General features: G+C 37.2%; 1 pseudogene; it reads left to right on the plus strand.

Annotated features, from left to right (window-relative positions):
- The first annotated feature begins 268 nt into the window (after positions 1 to 268).
- Positions 269 to 363, plus strand: LOC131756478 (U6 spliceosomal RNA; annotated as a pseudogene).
- The last annotated feature ends 13,098 nt before the right edge of the window (positions 364 to 13,461 follow it).

Here is a 13,461-nt window from a genome sequence, read left to right on the forward strand (position 1 = left end):
CACAGATTGATATGCACGTCAACATTTATATAGGTATTTCATAAAAATGCCCTTTTATTCTACCACGTTAGCCAGAAGAAAAAATTCATTGCTTATGAATTGCCCATCTTTGTATTTTTATTTAGTAAGAGTTCAGTTGGGATTTCTTCATACATTTTGAAGTGCTTTATTATACATAAGCTCTCTAGTGCCTAAATGTGTTAAAATAAATTATTTAATAAAGAGCAGTAATTGAGCTTTAAGTTTGATAAGTATTAAGAATATTCCAGTGCTCGCTTCTGCAGCACATACACTAAAATTGGAAGATTAGCATGGCCCCCGTGCAAAGAGGACAAGCGAATTTGTGATGTGTTCCATATTTTTATAACAAAAGAGAAGCAGACTCACAGATATAGAGAACAAACTAGTGGTTACCAGTGTGGAGAGGGAAGGGGGGAGGGGCAAGGAACGGTAAGGGATTAAGAGGTACAAGCTACTCTGTATAAAATAATATTGTACACCAATAACTTATATAATATTGTACAGCAATTATACTTAAATAAAAGAAGAAAAGCAAGTAAAAAAATGAATATTCCAGAAAACCCTCTTTGTAATTACTGAATAACCATCATTTTTATCTTTTTCTCCCTTCGTCTCTCCCACCCTCTCACCCTCCTATCTGTTCTCCCTTTCTTTCTTCCTTCCTTTCTCTTGTCTTTTATTTCTGAGCACCTACTATATTTTTAAGCGTCTGTCTTATCTATTTGTCTATCTATCTATCTATCTAACTATGTCACAAGTTGAATGCCGAGGAGTTTACAAAAATAAATAAGACAACAAAATGGACTCTCTGATAATAAGAATCTTGCAAAAGGAAGGAGTGATTAGGCAAATAAAGTAAGGTACTGAAAATACTTTGCTTTTATAGAAACATTCTTATTACCAAGAGGTTAAGTAACCTACTTGAGGTCAAAGTCAGAAAATGTAACTATCAACTTGATTCGTAAGAAAGAGCTATTTTCCTCGGAGGCTTCAGAAGTGTGTATGCTCTCACCTCTAGTGCTGTACCTAAACTGTTAGTGTTGCCATTTTCTCCTTGCTTTAGTGTCCTGGGAAGCACCTGAGCAAGACTAGATCTGAACTCACTGCAGCAGCCTTGTGTTCCATTTTCTCCTGTTCCTGGGAAACATCCTCTCCCAGGTGATTCCCACACATCATATTAACAACAATCGCTCGTTCAAAAACTCCATGCAGGATCTGAGATATGGAATTAGGTGTATACCAAATGTAGAATCCTGACTCAAAGGAGGAAGTGGATAAAAGTACTTCTAAGAAGTCTTCCTATTACTTTTGGAGTCATGGACACATAGCAGAGTGCATGAATGTGATCAGTATGCATTTTGTTTACTCACAAAAATATGAGGCAGAATTTAGAATTCAGTTTTAAAGTTGCACTTTGTATGTAATGTTTTTTTAATGAATAGTAAATAAATAAAAGACAATTTAATAACAAGACATTTTTCCAACAAAATGAATAAAAAGAGGTCAAACGTTGATTTTCCATTCGGGTGAAGGTGCATGAGATGATGCTGTCCACACAGCACTTAGTATGTGGTCTTCTGGGAGATCAATCATGCAGACGTATATCAAAATCTCTCCTTCTCCTCTCATCGCCATCACCCTTAGTTCTGATAAAGCTAAATGGACTATGCTTGTGCTCCATAAGGAAAGAGAGAAGGAAGGAAGGAAGGAAGGAAGGAAGGAAGGAAGGAAGGAAGGAAGGAAGGAAGGAAGGAAGGAAGGAAGGAAGGAAAGAAGGAAGGAAGGAAGGAAGGAAGGAAGGAAGGAAGGAAGGAAGGAAGGAAGGAAGGAAGGAAGGAAAGAAAACATAGGCAGAGAAAAAAATGTATGAGAGAACATCCCAGGGGCAGCTAATCATGTTTGAACTGTTTGGGAAGATCTCTCTGAGTTGTTGACACTTGAGCTATGTCTTGCATGGTCTGAAAAGGAAACAACCTTGTGAGGACTTGTAGTAGAGCTTTCCAGTTGGAGAAACAGCAAACACAAAGGCCCCGTGACAAGAACACAAAACATGCTGATGCTGATGCTGATGATGAAGTGAGTGGAGCCTGTTGAACAAGTTATACAACAGCACAAGAAAGAGGCAGGCAGGAGCCGTGCTGAGGAGTTTGGATTTCACTCTAAGGGCAAAACTGAGCCACTGGCGGGATTTACCACTGATGGGTCCAGAGACATTTCATCCATCCCTGAAAGTTGGAGGGTGGAGTGGCGACACGATGTGGGTCGGCTGGTGTATTTAATGGTGGACGTCAGTCTGGGTGCGCCTATGTTCCCAAGTACAAGTGAGGAAAGATCATCAGCTAAGAGTAAGATATTTTATTAAAATGTTGAGAAGGAGGAAATTGTTGTTTAGGAGAGCAGGAGAGCAAACATACTAAAGTGAAATCAAAATTGGAAGAGATCTAAGAGCCAGTTTGAGAACTGTGGTCATGAATTTAAGGTAATACCAGTAAGTGTGGTTAAGTGATTTTCTCTAGACATGTATCGCTGCTTTTGAACATGAGAATGGTTGGGTTTTTGAGGTTTCGGCTTTCTACAGATGAGTGTGACCAAAAAAAGAAAGTGTCAAGGAAAACAAAGGTGATTTTAAGAAGATGTGATAATGATATATCTCCGAGAATAGAGTTGAGATATGATGGGGGGTGAAAATAAGAAAAATAGGTTGGGTCAATGAAAAGAGATCTTATTCATGGGGAAACTTCCTCAGTGTGATGATTTGCATAGGAAGATACTTAAATCAGAATGGAATATTTGAATCAAAATTTCAGAGGTGATGTGTTAGTGGGATTGACAAAGTCACGAATACTACTCTTAGAGGGAGTGGCTAAAGTGAGATGGATGAAAAGAGAAGATCACAAAATTCAGAGGCCCCGTGTATATAGGCATTATTACAAATGTTGAATTCATCAAGGAATATGCCAGAAGTCAGGGTCAAGAGAAACACAGTAATTTAGGGATTTCATTTTTTAGTAAAATAAAGGGAGGTCACTGATTAGTAGCTAGTGATAGAATATATTCCAAAAGGAGCTGATTTCTAACAGCATTTACCTTTAGAAAACTAGAAAATACAGACAAGCAAAATTAAACACGTAGAAAAGCCATTCCCTCATCATCCAGAGATCATCACTAACCTTTTAAATCTTCTTGTAACTAATCATCTAGGACTTTTCCTATGTACACACACACACACACACACACACACACACACACACACACACACACACACATTTTAATCAAAATAAGACCTTATAGTGCATGTTCTTGTTAAAGTTCTTGTCTTCTTTCTTCAGGGTTACTCTTTTAGCTTTTTCAAAACCCAGATTCTGTTTAAATTTTCCTAATTGAACTTAAAAGTGCTCTTTCAATCTAACTTGTCAGAATCTAGGACAAGCTTTACATTTGTTATTTCCCATTAGTCATTTCTTTAAAAAATATAGCAGAGCCCTTAAAAAATAATAAAAAACACTGATTATTAAAGAGGCTTAGCTTGGTGTCCCACAGAAAGAGCCACAAGTTTAATTTGTTTCTGCTTCCTCTTGGGGTCCAGTAATTTGATCCTTCCCTGTATTTCCATGAACTGGAAATTATATCTAAATGCTTAAAGTTGTGTTGTTTTTATAGGACAAAACATAGGCGTTGTTGAATGATTGATGTTGAATCACTTCGGGAGACATGTAATATTAATGTTAACCACTGAGTTACGATGATGATAGCTCTGTCCCTTCATCGGATAGTCTTCATTTGAGGGCGGGGGCATTACACAAATGCTCAGTGTATTAGTCTGTTCAAACTAGCACAACAAAATACCATATACTGAGTGACCTAAACCATAGAAATTTGTTTTTTCTCACAGTTCTGAGGCTAGAAGTCCAAGATCAAGGCTCTGGATGATTTGGTTTCTGGTGGGAACTCTCTTCCTGGCTTGCAGATGGCCCCCTTCTCACTGTGTCCTCACACGGTCTTTCCTTGGTGTTCAGAGAAAGCCAGAAAGAGAGACAGACAGCTTCTTGTGTTTCTTCTTATAAGGACAGTAGTCCTATCAGATAAGGGCCCCATCCTTACACCTTCACTTAATCTTAATTACTTCCTTAGAGGACCTATCTCCAAATACAAACACGCTAGAGGTTAGGGTTTCAGCATATGTGTTTGAAGGGAAGGTAGGGGTGGGCACAGTTCTGTCCATAGCAGGAAGTTTCCCCTTATTCATTCACCCAAAGATTTTATCAAAAATCCATAATCACTGTCTCCAATCAGTACTTTAAACAGCACTTATGAAACAAATTTTTACTTCTGTCATTCTTTTCATATTTATTAGCTGGAACTTTTTAAATGACACTTCATGTCAAAAATATCACTGGTTTTCTAGGGGCAAGATAGGAATAAAGATGCAGACCTACTAGAGAATGGACTTGAGGACACGGCGAGGGGGAAGGGTGAGGTGGGACAAAGTGAGAGAGTGGCATGGACATATACACACTACCAAATGTAAAACTGACCTAATGTAAAACTGGTAGCTAGTGGGAAGCAGCCGCATAGCACAGGGAGATCAGCTCAGTGCTTTGTGACCACCTAGAGGGGTGGGAGGGAGGGAGACGCAAGAGGGAAGAGATATGGGGATATTTGTGTATGTATACCTGATTCACTTTGTTATACAGCAGAAACTAACACACCATTGTAAAGCAATTATACTCCAATTAAGATGTTAAAAAATAATAATAATAAAATAAAATGCAAGTGGCACATACTATATATATATATATATATATATATATATATATATATATATATATATATATATATATATCACTGGTTTTAATGAGAGATAAAGTTGCTCTGCCAGTAGAAACAGCATGTAAACAAGAGGAAACAATGCCATAATTTTCCACTCTTGTCATGCCATCCCTGTCATAAGTGTTCTGGTGTCACAACCAAGTCAAGGAGCCAATGATCTGCATTCTTTCTGGTGATACTCACGTCACCTCTGTGCTTCAATCTGGATCATTTGTATTTAGGCTGAGGAACTTCCTTCAGAGCTTCTAATAGTGCAGGTATGCTGGCAGAGTTGTTTGAGACATTTACATTGCTCTTTTAGTTTTGAAGGAAATCTGCTGGATGTAGAATAATAGTCTGGTAATTTCCCATTTCTTTTCCTTCACTACTTAAAAATCTTTTTCTCTTGTCTTCTGAATTCCATTGCTTCTGTTCAGAAGTCAGCTGTCATTTTTATTATTATTTACTTGAAGGATATATACCATATATTTGTTTTGCTTGGTTTCAAGTTATCTCTTTAGCTATGAGTTTTATGTTTAACTTGCATATGCCTAGATGAGGTTAACTTTCTTGTCATTCAACTTGGGTTCACTGAATTTCTTGACTGTGAGTTGATAGCTTTCATATAACAGAAATTTTTAATTATTTTAGGTTTCCTTATTTTTAAATGTTGCTTGTTTTTCATTCTCTTTCTTCTCTCTGAGAACATAAATACACATTTCCTATGTTTGTTGTTGGTTACCCACATTTCTTTTATTTTCCTTAATTTTTAGTTAATTTTTAATCTCTACAATTTAATTTTAATATTCTCTACTGAATTATCTCCAAGTACACTACGCGCTCTTTTACTGAATATGGTGTACTCTTCACCCATCAATGAGTTATTTAGTTATGCATTTTGAACTAAAAAGTGTTTACTTATTTTTTATACCATCTTATTATTATTAAATTATCTGTGTATAAGTTTTGTTTTTTTATTACTGGATATATTATCTTTATTATTATATATACATATATATATTTTTTTTTTTTTTTTTTTTTTTTTTTTTTGCGGTATGCGGGCCTCTCACTGTTGTGGCCTCTCCCGTTGCGGAGCACAGGCTCCGGACGCACAGGCTCAGCGGCCATGGCTCACGGGCTTAGTTGCTCCGCGGCATGTGGGATCTTCCCGGACCAGGGCACGAACCCGTGTCTCCTGCATCGGCAGGCGGATTCTCAACCACTGCGCCACCAGGGAATCCCACATATATTTTTTTGTATAACCTTTTTTTCTCATTTGAAGATTAGGACCTGTAAATAATTTGATTTAAAGTGATTTGATAGTTATTAATACTGACACAATACTTTCTTCTGTTTGACATTTTCTTTGTCAACTTGTTCCAAGTTTTTTTTTTCTTTTTCTTCCTCTTCCTCCTTTTCCTCCTTCTTCCTTTCTTTGGGAGTATGATATGCTTATTTCTGCTAATTTATCTGGATTTTTAAGATCAAAAATGACTATATAGTTTTATAAGGATGTAATATTTGCATTTTATGTGTTTGTTTAGTTTAATTTCTAACATCTATTTTATATGTATTAATTCTTTCTTTTAAATCTGTTCCTATTTTTTTCTTTCCCATTTTTCTGGCAGGTTTTGTGTTCTCATCCATCCTTTATTTCCCTCCCCCACAAACCCACACATTAATTGAGAAATATAGTTATGGTTTTCTCCTAATGATAATGAATAATCACTGATAATGATAATCCACTCCTCTAAGGGTAACCATTCAAATGATATTTATTTCATAAGGTATAAAAAATAATAACCATATGCTCACACTGAGGTATTTTTCTTGTCTGTTTACTCTTTATTCTTAGATGAAATCTTTGTAGTGGTTGTACTTTACTCTTTTTCTAATGTCACAGATATACCAACCTTGGCTTTCTGATAGTTTGGAATTTAGAATTCTGGGAATGTATCTTTATTTTTAAGAATATTATTACTGGAATTACAATCCAAGTTGCATTCTTATTAATTGAGTTATATTAATATTTTACACAGTCTGTTTTCTCATTACTATTTCTTTCACTTTCAGTCTTGCTCTATCTTAATCTTTTCCCTGATTCAATATTTCTGGTTAAATTACTTCCTAAAATAATTTGTTCACATAGAGAACATGAACATACTACTTTCTGAATCTTTTCATATCTTAAATATCAAAAGTTCTCTTAGTTCTCAATAGAAGACTGAATGATGGCATCACTTGATGGAGTATTGCTGAAAAACATTTATTTTCTAACAAAAACCACATACAATTTAAACTTTTCTAACTTCCACTATAGCAAATGACATGTCTGATAATATTTAAATCCTCTTTATTGTGGAAATGAATTATTTATTTAAAAAGTAACAATGATAAAACTTTGAGGTTTTATCTTTTTCATTCACGTGTAGGGATCTCTTTAGAATATGCATGTGTATTTCTTCACTAATGTCTCATTGTAATCAGAATGACTTCTTAATCAGAGAATAAAAGTTTCTTTTTGTCAACTCAGGCACTTTATATTATTTTCTCTCCATTTGTTATTTTTTTCTCTTTCTCTCTCTGGAAATCCTAGGATATTTTAAATTTTCATCACTTGTGCTGCCAGTACTTCAACTTTATACTAGTGACTTCAATTCTTTTTAACTTTTGCTTCATTTCATTGATAAATAGTGTCCATTTACTATTACAAAAATTTTAGTTACTTCTAGAAAATTGTGTGGCTGTCTCACAGATTTCAGAGTAGCCTTGGCTGATGTCAGGACAGGGATAGTACCCACATATGGCATGTCAGCCAGTGGCCAGCATGTAAACAGCAGGTGAAAAAGATGAACAAATAGTAAAGTATGAAGCCAAGACTTAGTTATAATCGAAAAGAAAAGCAGATTTAGCCCAGCTCTCAAATCTCCTTGTAAGTGCCATTTCCTCAGACAGGTTATCCTGAGGCTCCAGTCCTCCTTAGGGACCTTGTTAACAATTTCACAACGCAGTGTACATTCTTCCCTGGCACTTACCGTAACAGTTGTTGAAAAATGATTTGTGTGATGGTGGAATCTCTCCCCAGTGGACTGCAGCCTGCTTGAAATCAGTGCCAGTGTGCTGTCTAGCATTAAGTCCCCTGCCCCAAGCATAACAGACTCAAGATAAATATGTATTAAACGAATGAATTGGTGAGTACATGGATCGATGATATCATGTGATATTTGTCTTTCTCTGTCTGACATAGTTCACTTAGTATGACAATCTCTAGGGTCAACCATGTTGCTGCAAATGGCATTATGTCATTCTTTTTTAGGGCTGAGTAGTATTCTATTGTATGTACCACACCTTCTTTATCCATTCCTCTCTCGATGGACATTCATGTTGCTTCCATGTTATAGCTATAGTAAATAGTGCTACTATGAATATTGGGGTGCATTTATCTTTTTGAATTACAGTTTTCTCCAGATATATGCCAAGGAGTGGGATTGCTGGATCCTATGGCAATTCTAATTTAGCTTTTTATTCAAAGGAACTTATTTACAAAACAGAAATAGACTCACAGGCATAGAAAACAAACTTATGGGTACCAACGGGGAAAAGGGGGAGAGATAAATTAGGAGCTTGCGATTAAAATATATACACTACCATATATAAAATAGGTAAACAACAAGAACCTACTGTATAGAAAAGGGACCTATACTCAATACCTTGTAATAATCTCTAAAGGAAAAGAATCATATATATATGTATATATATATTTTTTTTTTTCACTTTGCTGTACATATGAAGCAAACACAACATTGTAAATCAACTATATTTCAAAAAAAGTTTTTTAATAAATGAGTGGCTGATGACTATATCCAATATAAGCAATCTGCTCGCCTCTATGGGAAGTTTTGTGTTTGGCTAGCAATTGAACTTCCTTCTCCCCGGATACAGACCTTCATTTGCTCTTGACCAGGACCCTGACAGAAACCTCTGATGTCGGAGGCATCTAATGCCAATACCTTGGCCTGGGGACACTTCAGCAAATGTAGGTCTGAACTTCCATAATTCTACATTCAAGGAAAATCCCAGGTGTGTTTTTTGGTGGGGGAGGGGATGTGTCACTAGATGGCTAACCTGCTATTCTGATGCACAATATAAAAATTGCTGGGACATTACATTCTGTCTGATGAGAAGACACATTCTGTAAGTGTGTTCAAAAGGGATTGGATGTAGCATACCCCAGCTGGTAGGGGGCTCCTCGGGAAAATGCCCACACATCCTTGCTGGAGAAAGACCAGATCAGTCAGTCATTCTGCAGTGTACATAACTACAGCTCAGATGGTCAGTCTTTCTCTGTGCAATAGAGCCATCAGATAGTGGGTTTGAACAACACAGTTTAAGTCAATAAGTTTCTACATTAATTTGCTCAAGAATGGAGGTAGAGACTCTAAAAATGTGGTATTCAGCAGAAATGTACATGAAAATTTAAGTGAGAAAGAATATTCTGTGTACAAATAAGGCTCCCTAAATACAAGGGTAGCAAGATAGGACCCTGGTGGCCATGTTTGAGGAACCACAGGAAGGGCCGGGTGGTGGAAGATGTGTAACTTATAACACACCTCTTTACTGTTTTGTTTTGATTTTTTTTTTTTTTTTTTTTTTTTTCCTATACACCTTTCCTAAGCTCCTAGACTTAGGAGATATACAAAGCTCCCTAGAAGATATTTCTAATCCCAGAGGGATTTGGGGCAGATGTGATAGTGCTCCACTCCTCTATTGAAGCTTGAAGCTGAAAAGGTGAACAGAAACTAGTTACTCAATATTCAACATGGAAGATGTTTATGGTCCTCCCCCAAAGTATCTCCAGTGCCCGTAAAACCTGCCAGATGTAAATTCATAGTGGCAGGAGGTCTAGACTACCTGAGCTCCTTCTAATTGTAACAGAAGTAAATTTCATTTTAATGGCTATTGATTCATATTCAACCTTTGCTGAGTCCAGGACTGATCATGAAGTTGCCTGAACCCCCAGATCATTCTTTGCATAAGACTGAGAACCACAAAAGCTCAAGACATACCAAGAGGAGGGATTTCTAATAACTCCATAAAGAAACTTTTATAATGGCACAACATCCATCAAGTTGTCACCAATTTTATAGTTAACACAGAGTTTGAAAATCTCTTCAGTAAAATTTGAAATAAAAAATGTGGTTCTCAAAACATATTTCAATACATCAACATGCTTCAGGATTTCATCAGTGGTTATTACAACTCTGTCTGCAACAGGGAAATCTGTTTACGAATATGTCACTGCAGTGAATTCCTAGAAGTCCTGAAGACTGTGTGTGGCAGAAACTTGTTTGATGAAAGATTTTAGGAATGTATTAAGGTTAAATGAGTTATTTGTAAAATAAAATAATGAATTATATAATTATATAAATTACTTGTATAATAATAGTGCTTTTTATTATACAAATTATGTTAAACAATAATATTGAGAGAAATGAAGTCCAGGTGGTCAGCAGCCATTGAAAATGGAATCATTTTAATGAGAAAATGAACAGTAGAATTTCTGAGAAAATCAGAAAATATATGTCTAAGTCAGTTCAGGATTTAAATTAAAAAGTAGAAAAATAACTCCTTACAATAACATAACTCCAGAAAAAGTATTAGACTGATCTCAAAATTTAACAATTTAAGTCTCTACTATTCAATATTTCCAAGCTGATCAAGAATATTGGATACAATGACTCTTACTTACATCACAATGCTCAGCAAAGACTCAGCACACATTTTATCTCCAACAATGTGCCCGTACATCCAATGATATTTGTTCTGGAGTTCTTGGAATGTGGAGTGTTGGAGATCCACTACCTCGTGCCCCAGACCACTCTCCCTGAAAGGTATCTTTGAATCAGGATACACACAGTGATTCACAGATTGTATAGTCAAGGGATTTAACCAGAAACTACCAGAGATGAGATGTGAAAGTGATTTGGAGCACCACTTCTGGCGAATTCAAAGAGCAAAGCTCTGCTGTGGCCTGTGGAAGAGGTGGGAATAGAACAAACTGTTGACAAAGCACTATTATAAATCCACAGAGACAGGGACTAGAATCTCCAAGGGGGGCAAAACTTCTCTTTGGACAGCAGAGCCTATTGGATTCACTGAATTCGTCCATAAACTGGACAGAGCACCAAGTGGTCAAGGAACACTATATTCATGCTGAGATGATTTACAGCCCAAAGGAGCTGTCAAGAGCTGGTAAATCCTACTTTTGGCAAGTTTGTTAACAGACCAAGCTTGAGCACCGTGAGTAGACAAATGTAAGTGAACCAGAACTATTCTGACACATTTCATGTCAGGAAGGTTCCAGTGAGATAGACTTTAGAACAACTGGAAGATATAAGAGGAACAAATTTCCTAGAAAAGGCAGAGGAGACTGAAATCATACAGCATAAATATGAACCCACATTTGTAAAGTGCTCAATTCCAGGTCACAGCCTGGGTTTTTGGCACTGCAGCTGTGCACTGGCCTGATTCATAAAGCACATCTCTCAACTTCATACAAAATCTCAGGTATTTAATTCACATATTATACAAGTTACTCCTTTAAAGTATAAAATTCAATGGTTTTTAGTATATTCACAAAATTGGTAACCATCACCAGAATATGACTTCTTTCACTTAACATTATATTGTTAAGTTTCATTCATAATGTACCATGTATCAGGACTTCATTCTTTTCACTGTCAAATGAAATTCCATTGTATGCATGTGCCACTTCTGTTTATCCACTCACCAGCTGATAGACACTTGGATTATTTCCACCTTTTGGATACTTCAACTGTACTGCTATGTACATTTAAGTACAAGTTTCTTGTGTCTATATGTTGTCATCGCTCTTGGATAAATACCTAGAAGTAGAATTCCTGGGTATGATTAAGATTTTGAGGACCTGCCAAACTGTTTTGCTAAGTGGCATCACTACTTCGTATTCCCACAATCAAATTGAGAGTGCTAATATTTCTCTGTAGCCTCACCAACATACGTTATCATCTGTCTTTTTCATCATATCCATCAGAGTGAGTGTGAAGTGGTATTTCATGGTGATTTTATTTTGTCCTACTCTATTTAATGAGACATATCAACATATCATTCTTAAATTATTTTAAAATTGGTTTTGCTTTAATTCTTTGAACATATTTATGATAGCTTCATTGTAGCCTTTGCCTCCTAAGTCCAACATCTGCGCCCTCTCAAAGTCAGTATCTGTTGTAGACTTTTTGTTTTTGTTTCTGTTTTTTCCTGTATGTATAGATTACATTTTACTGCTTCTTTGCATGGCTTGTGATGGTTCTTTTGTTGTTGTTATTGAAAACAGGATATATTATATAACCTATTGTAGCAACTGTGGATACAGATTCTTCCCTGGAGCTTGCTGTTGCTGCTGTGGTTTGTTTCCTTCCGTTTCTGTGTGTGGAGGATGGCTGCACTGATTCAGTAATATCTTCCTCCCACAAACTTTAGCTTCTGATGCTGCTCTTCAGAGTATGCATCTTTGGAAATATGCGAGTCTTTCTTAAAACCAAGGATAACTGTGGTTTTTTGCTTGTTTGTTTGTTTTTTTGCTGTACACGGGCCTCTCACTGCTGTGGCCTCTCCTGTTGCAGAGCACAGGCTCTGTATACGCAGGCTCAGTGGCCATGGCTCACGGGCCCAGCCGCTCCACGGCATGTGGGGTCTTCCCGGACCGGGGCACGAACCCATGTCCCCTGCATCGGCAGGCGGACTCTCAACCACTGCGCCACCAGGGATGCCCCAATAACTGTGGTTTTAACTGAGCTCTCTTGAGTGGCTCTTTCCCTGATCTCCTAATTAAGCTTCTGGGTCATCTGCCTCTGTTGGTCTCACACAAAGCTCTTAGCCTCCATTAATTGCTAGCAGTTTTCTAGCTGTTTCAACAATGCCCTGTAATATAAATTGTTCCACAACCCAAAGCACTTAAATCTGAGGCCCACTGAAAGGCAGGGTGCTTGATGCTTTCTCAGATCCTCAGAGGGTTTTTCTTGGCTACCTCTTCCATTGTTCCCTCTGTTAAACTTCCAGCTGGTGGACTCTTTTTCCTGTTGCCACTGATGTCTTACTAGTTCACCACCAAGATCACCATCATTTTCAATAAAACTTGAACCATGAACTTCTGCACAGTCTGTTCCAAATGAAAATGAAGTCATTCCACTTGAGGAGTGCTTTTAAAGCTCTCTTCTTTTCTTATGGCCTTCTCACCCCCTGCACAGAATCATTGCATCACTGCAGTGGGGCTGAGGACAGAAAATTGTTCACCTGTTCCGGGGTGAACTTCCCACTATACAAGTTGAGGACTGGACATGAATGGTAGCCCCAGTCTCTTGGTTTTCCTATTCTAGCACTGAACCTGGGGTAAGGGGTTACAGACCAGCATTCTTGACATTCTACATCTAAGTTGGAGTTTCTGTCCTACAGGTTGAGTCTGGTTAGAAGAAAGACTCTCCAGTCCAATTGGCTGTACCTTCCTGGAATACATCTCCTATGTCATGAAGCTGCACAAAATGAGATATGAGAGTGGTTCCCCACTTTCAGAAAGAAACTGTAGCTCTAGACTGG

This window comes from Kogia breviceps, chromosome 4 (genome assembly GCF_026419965.1).
Source record: "Kogia breviceps isolate mKogBre1 chromosome 4, mKogBre1 haplotype 1, whole genome shotgun sequence".
Taxonomy (NCBI): domain Eukaryota; kingdom Metazoa; phylum Chordata; class Mammalia; order Artiodactyla; family Physeteridae; genus Kogia; species Kogia breviceps.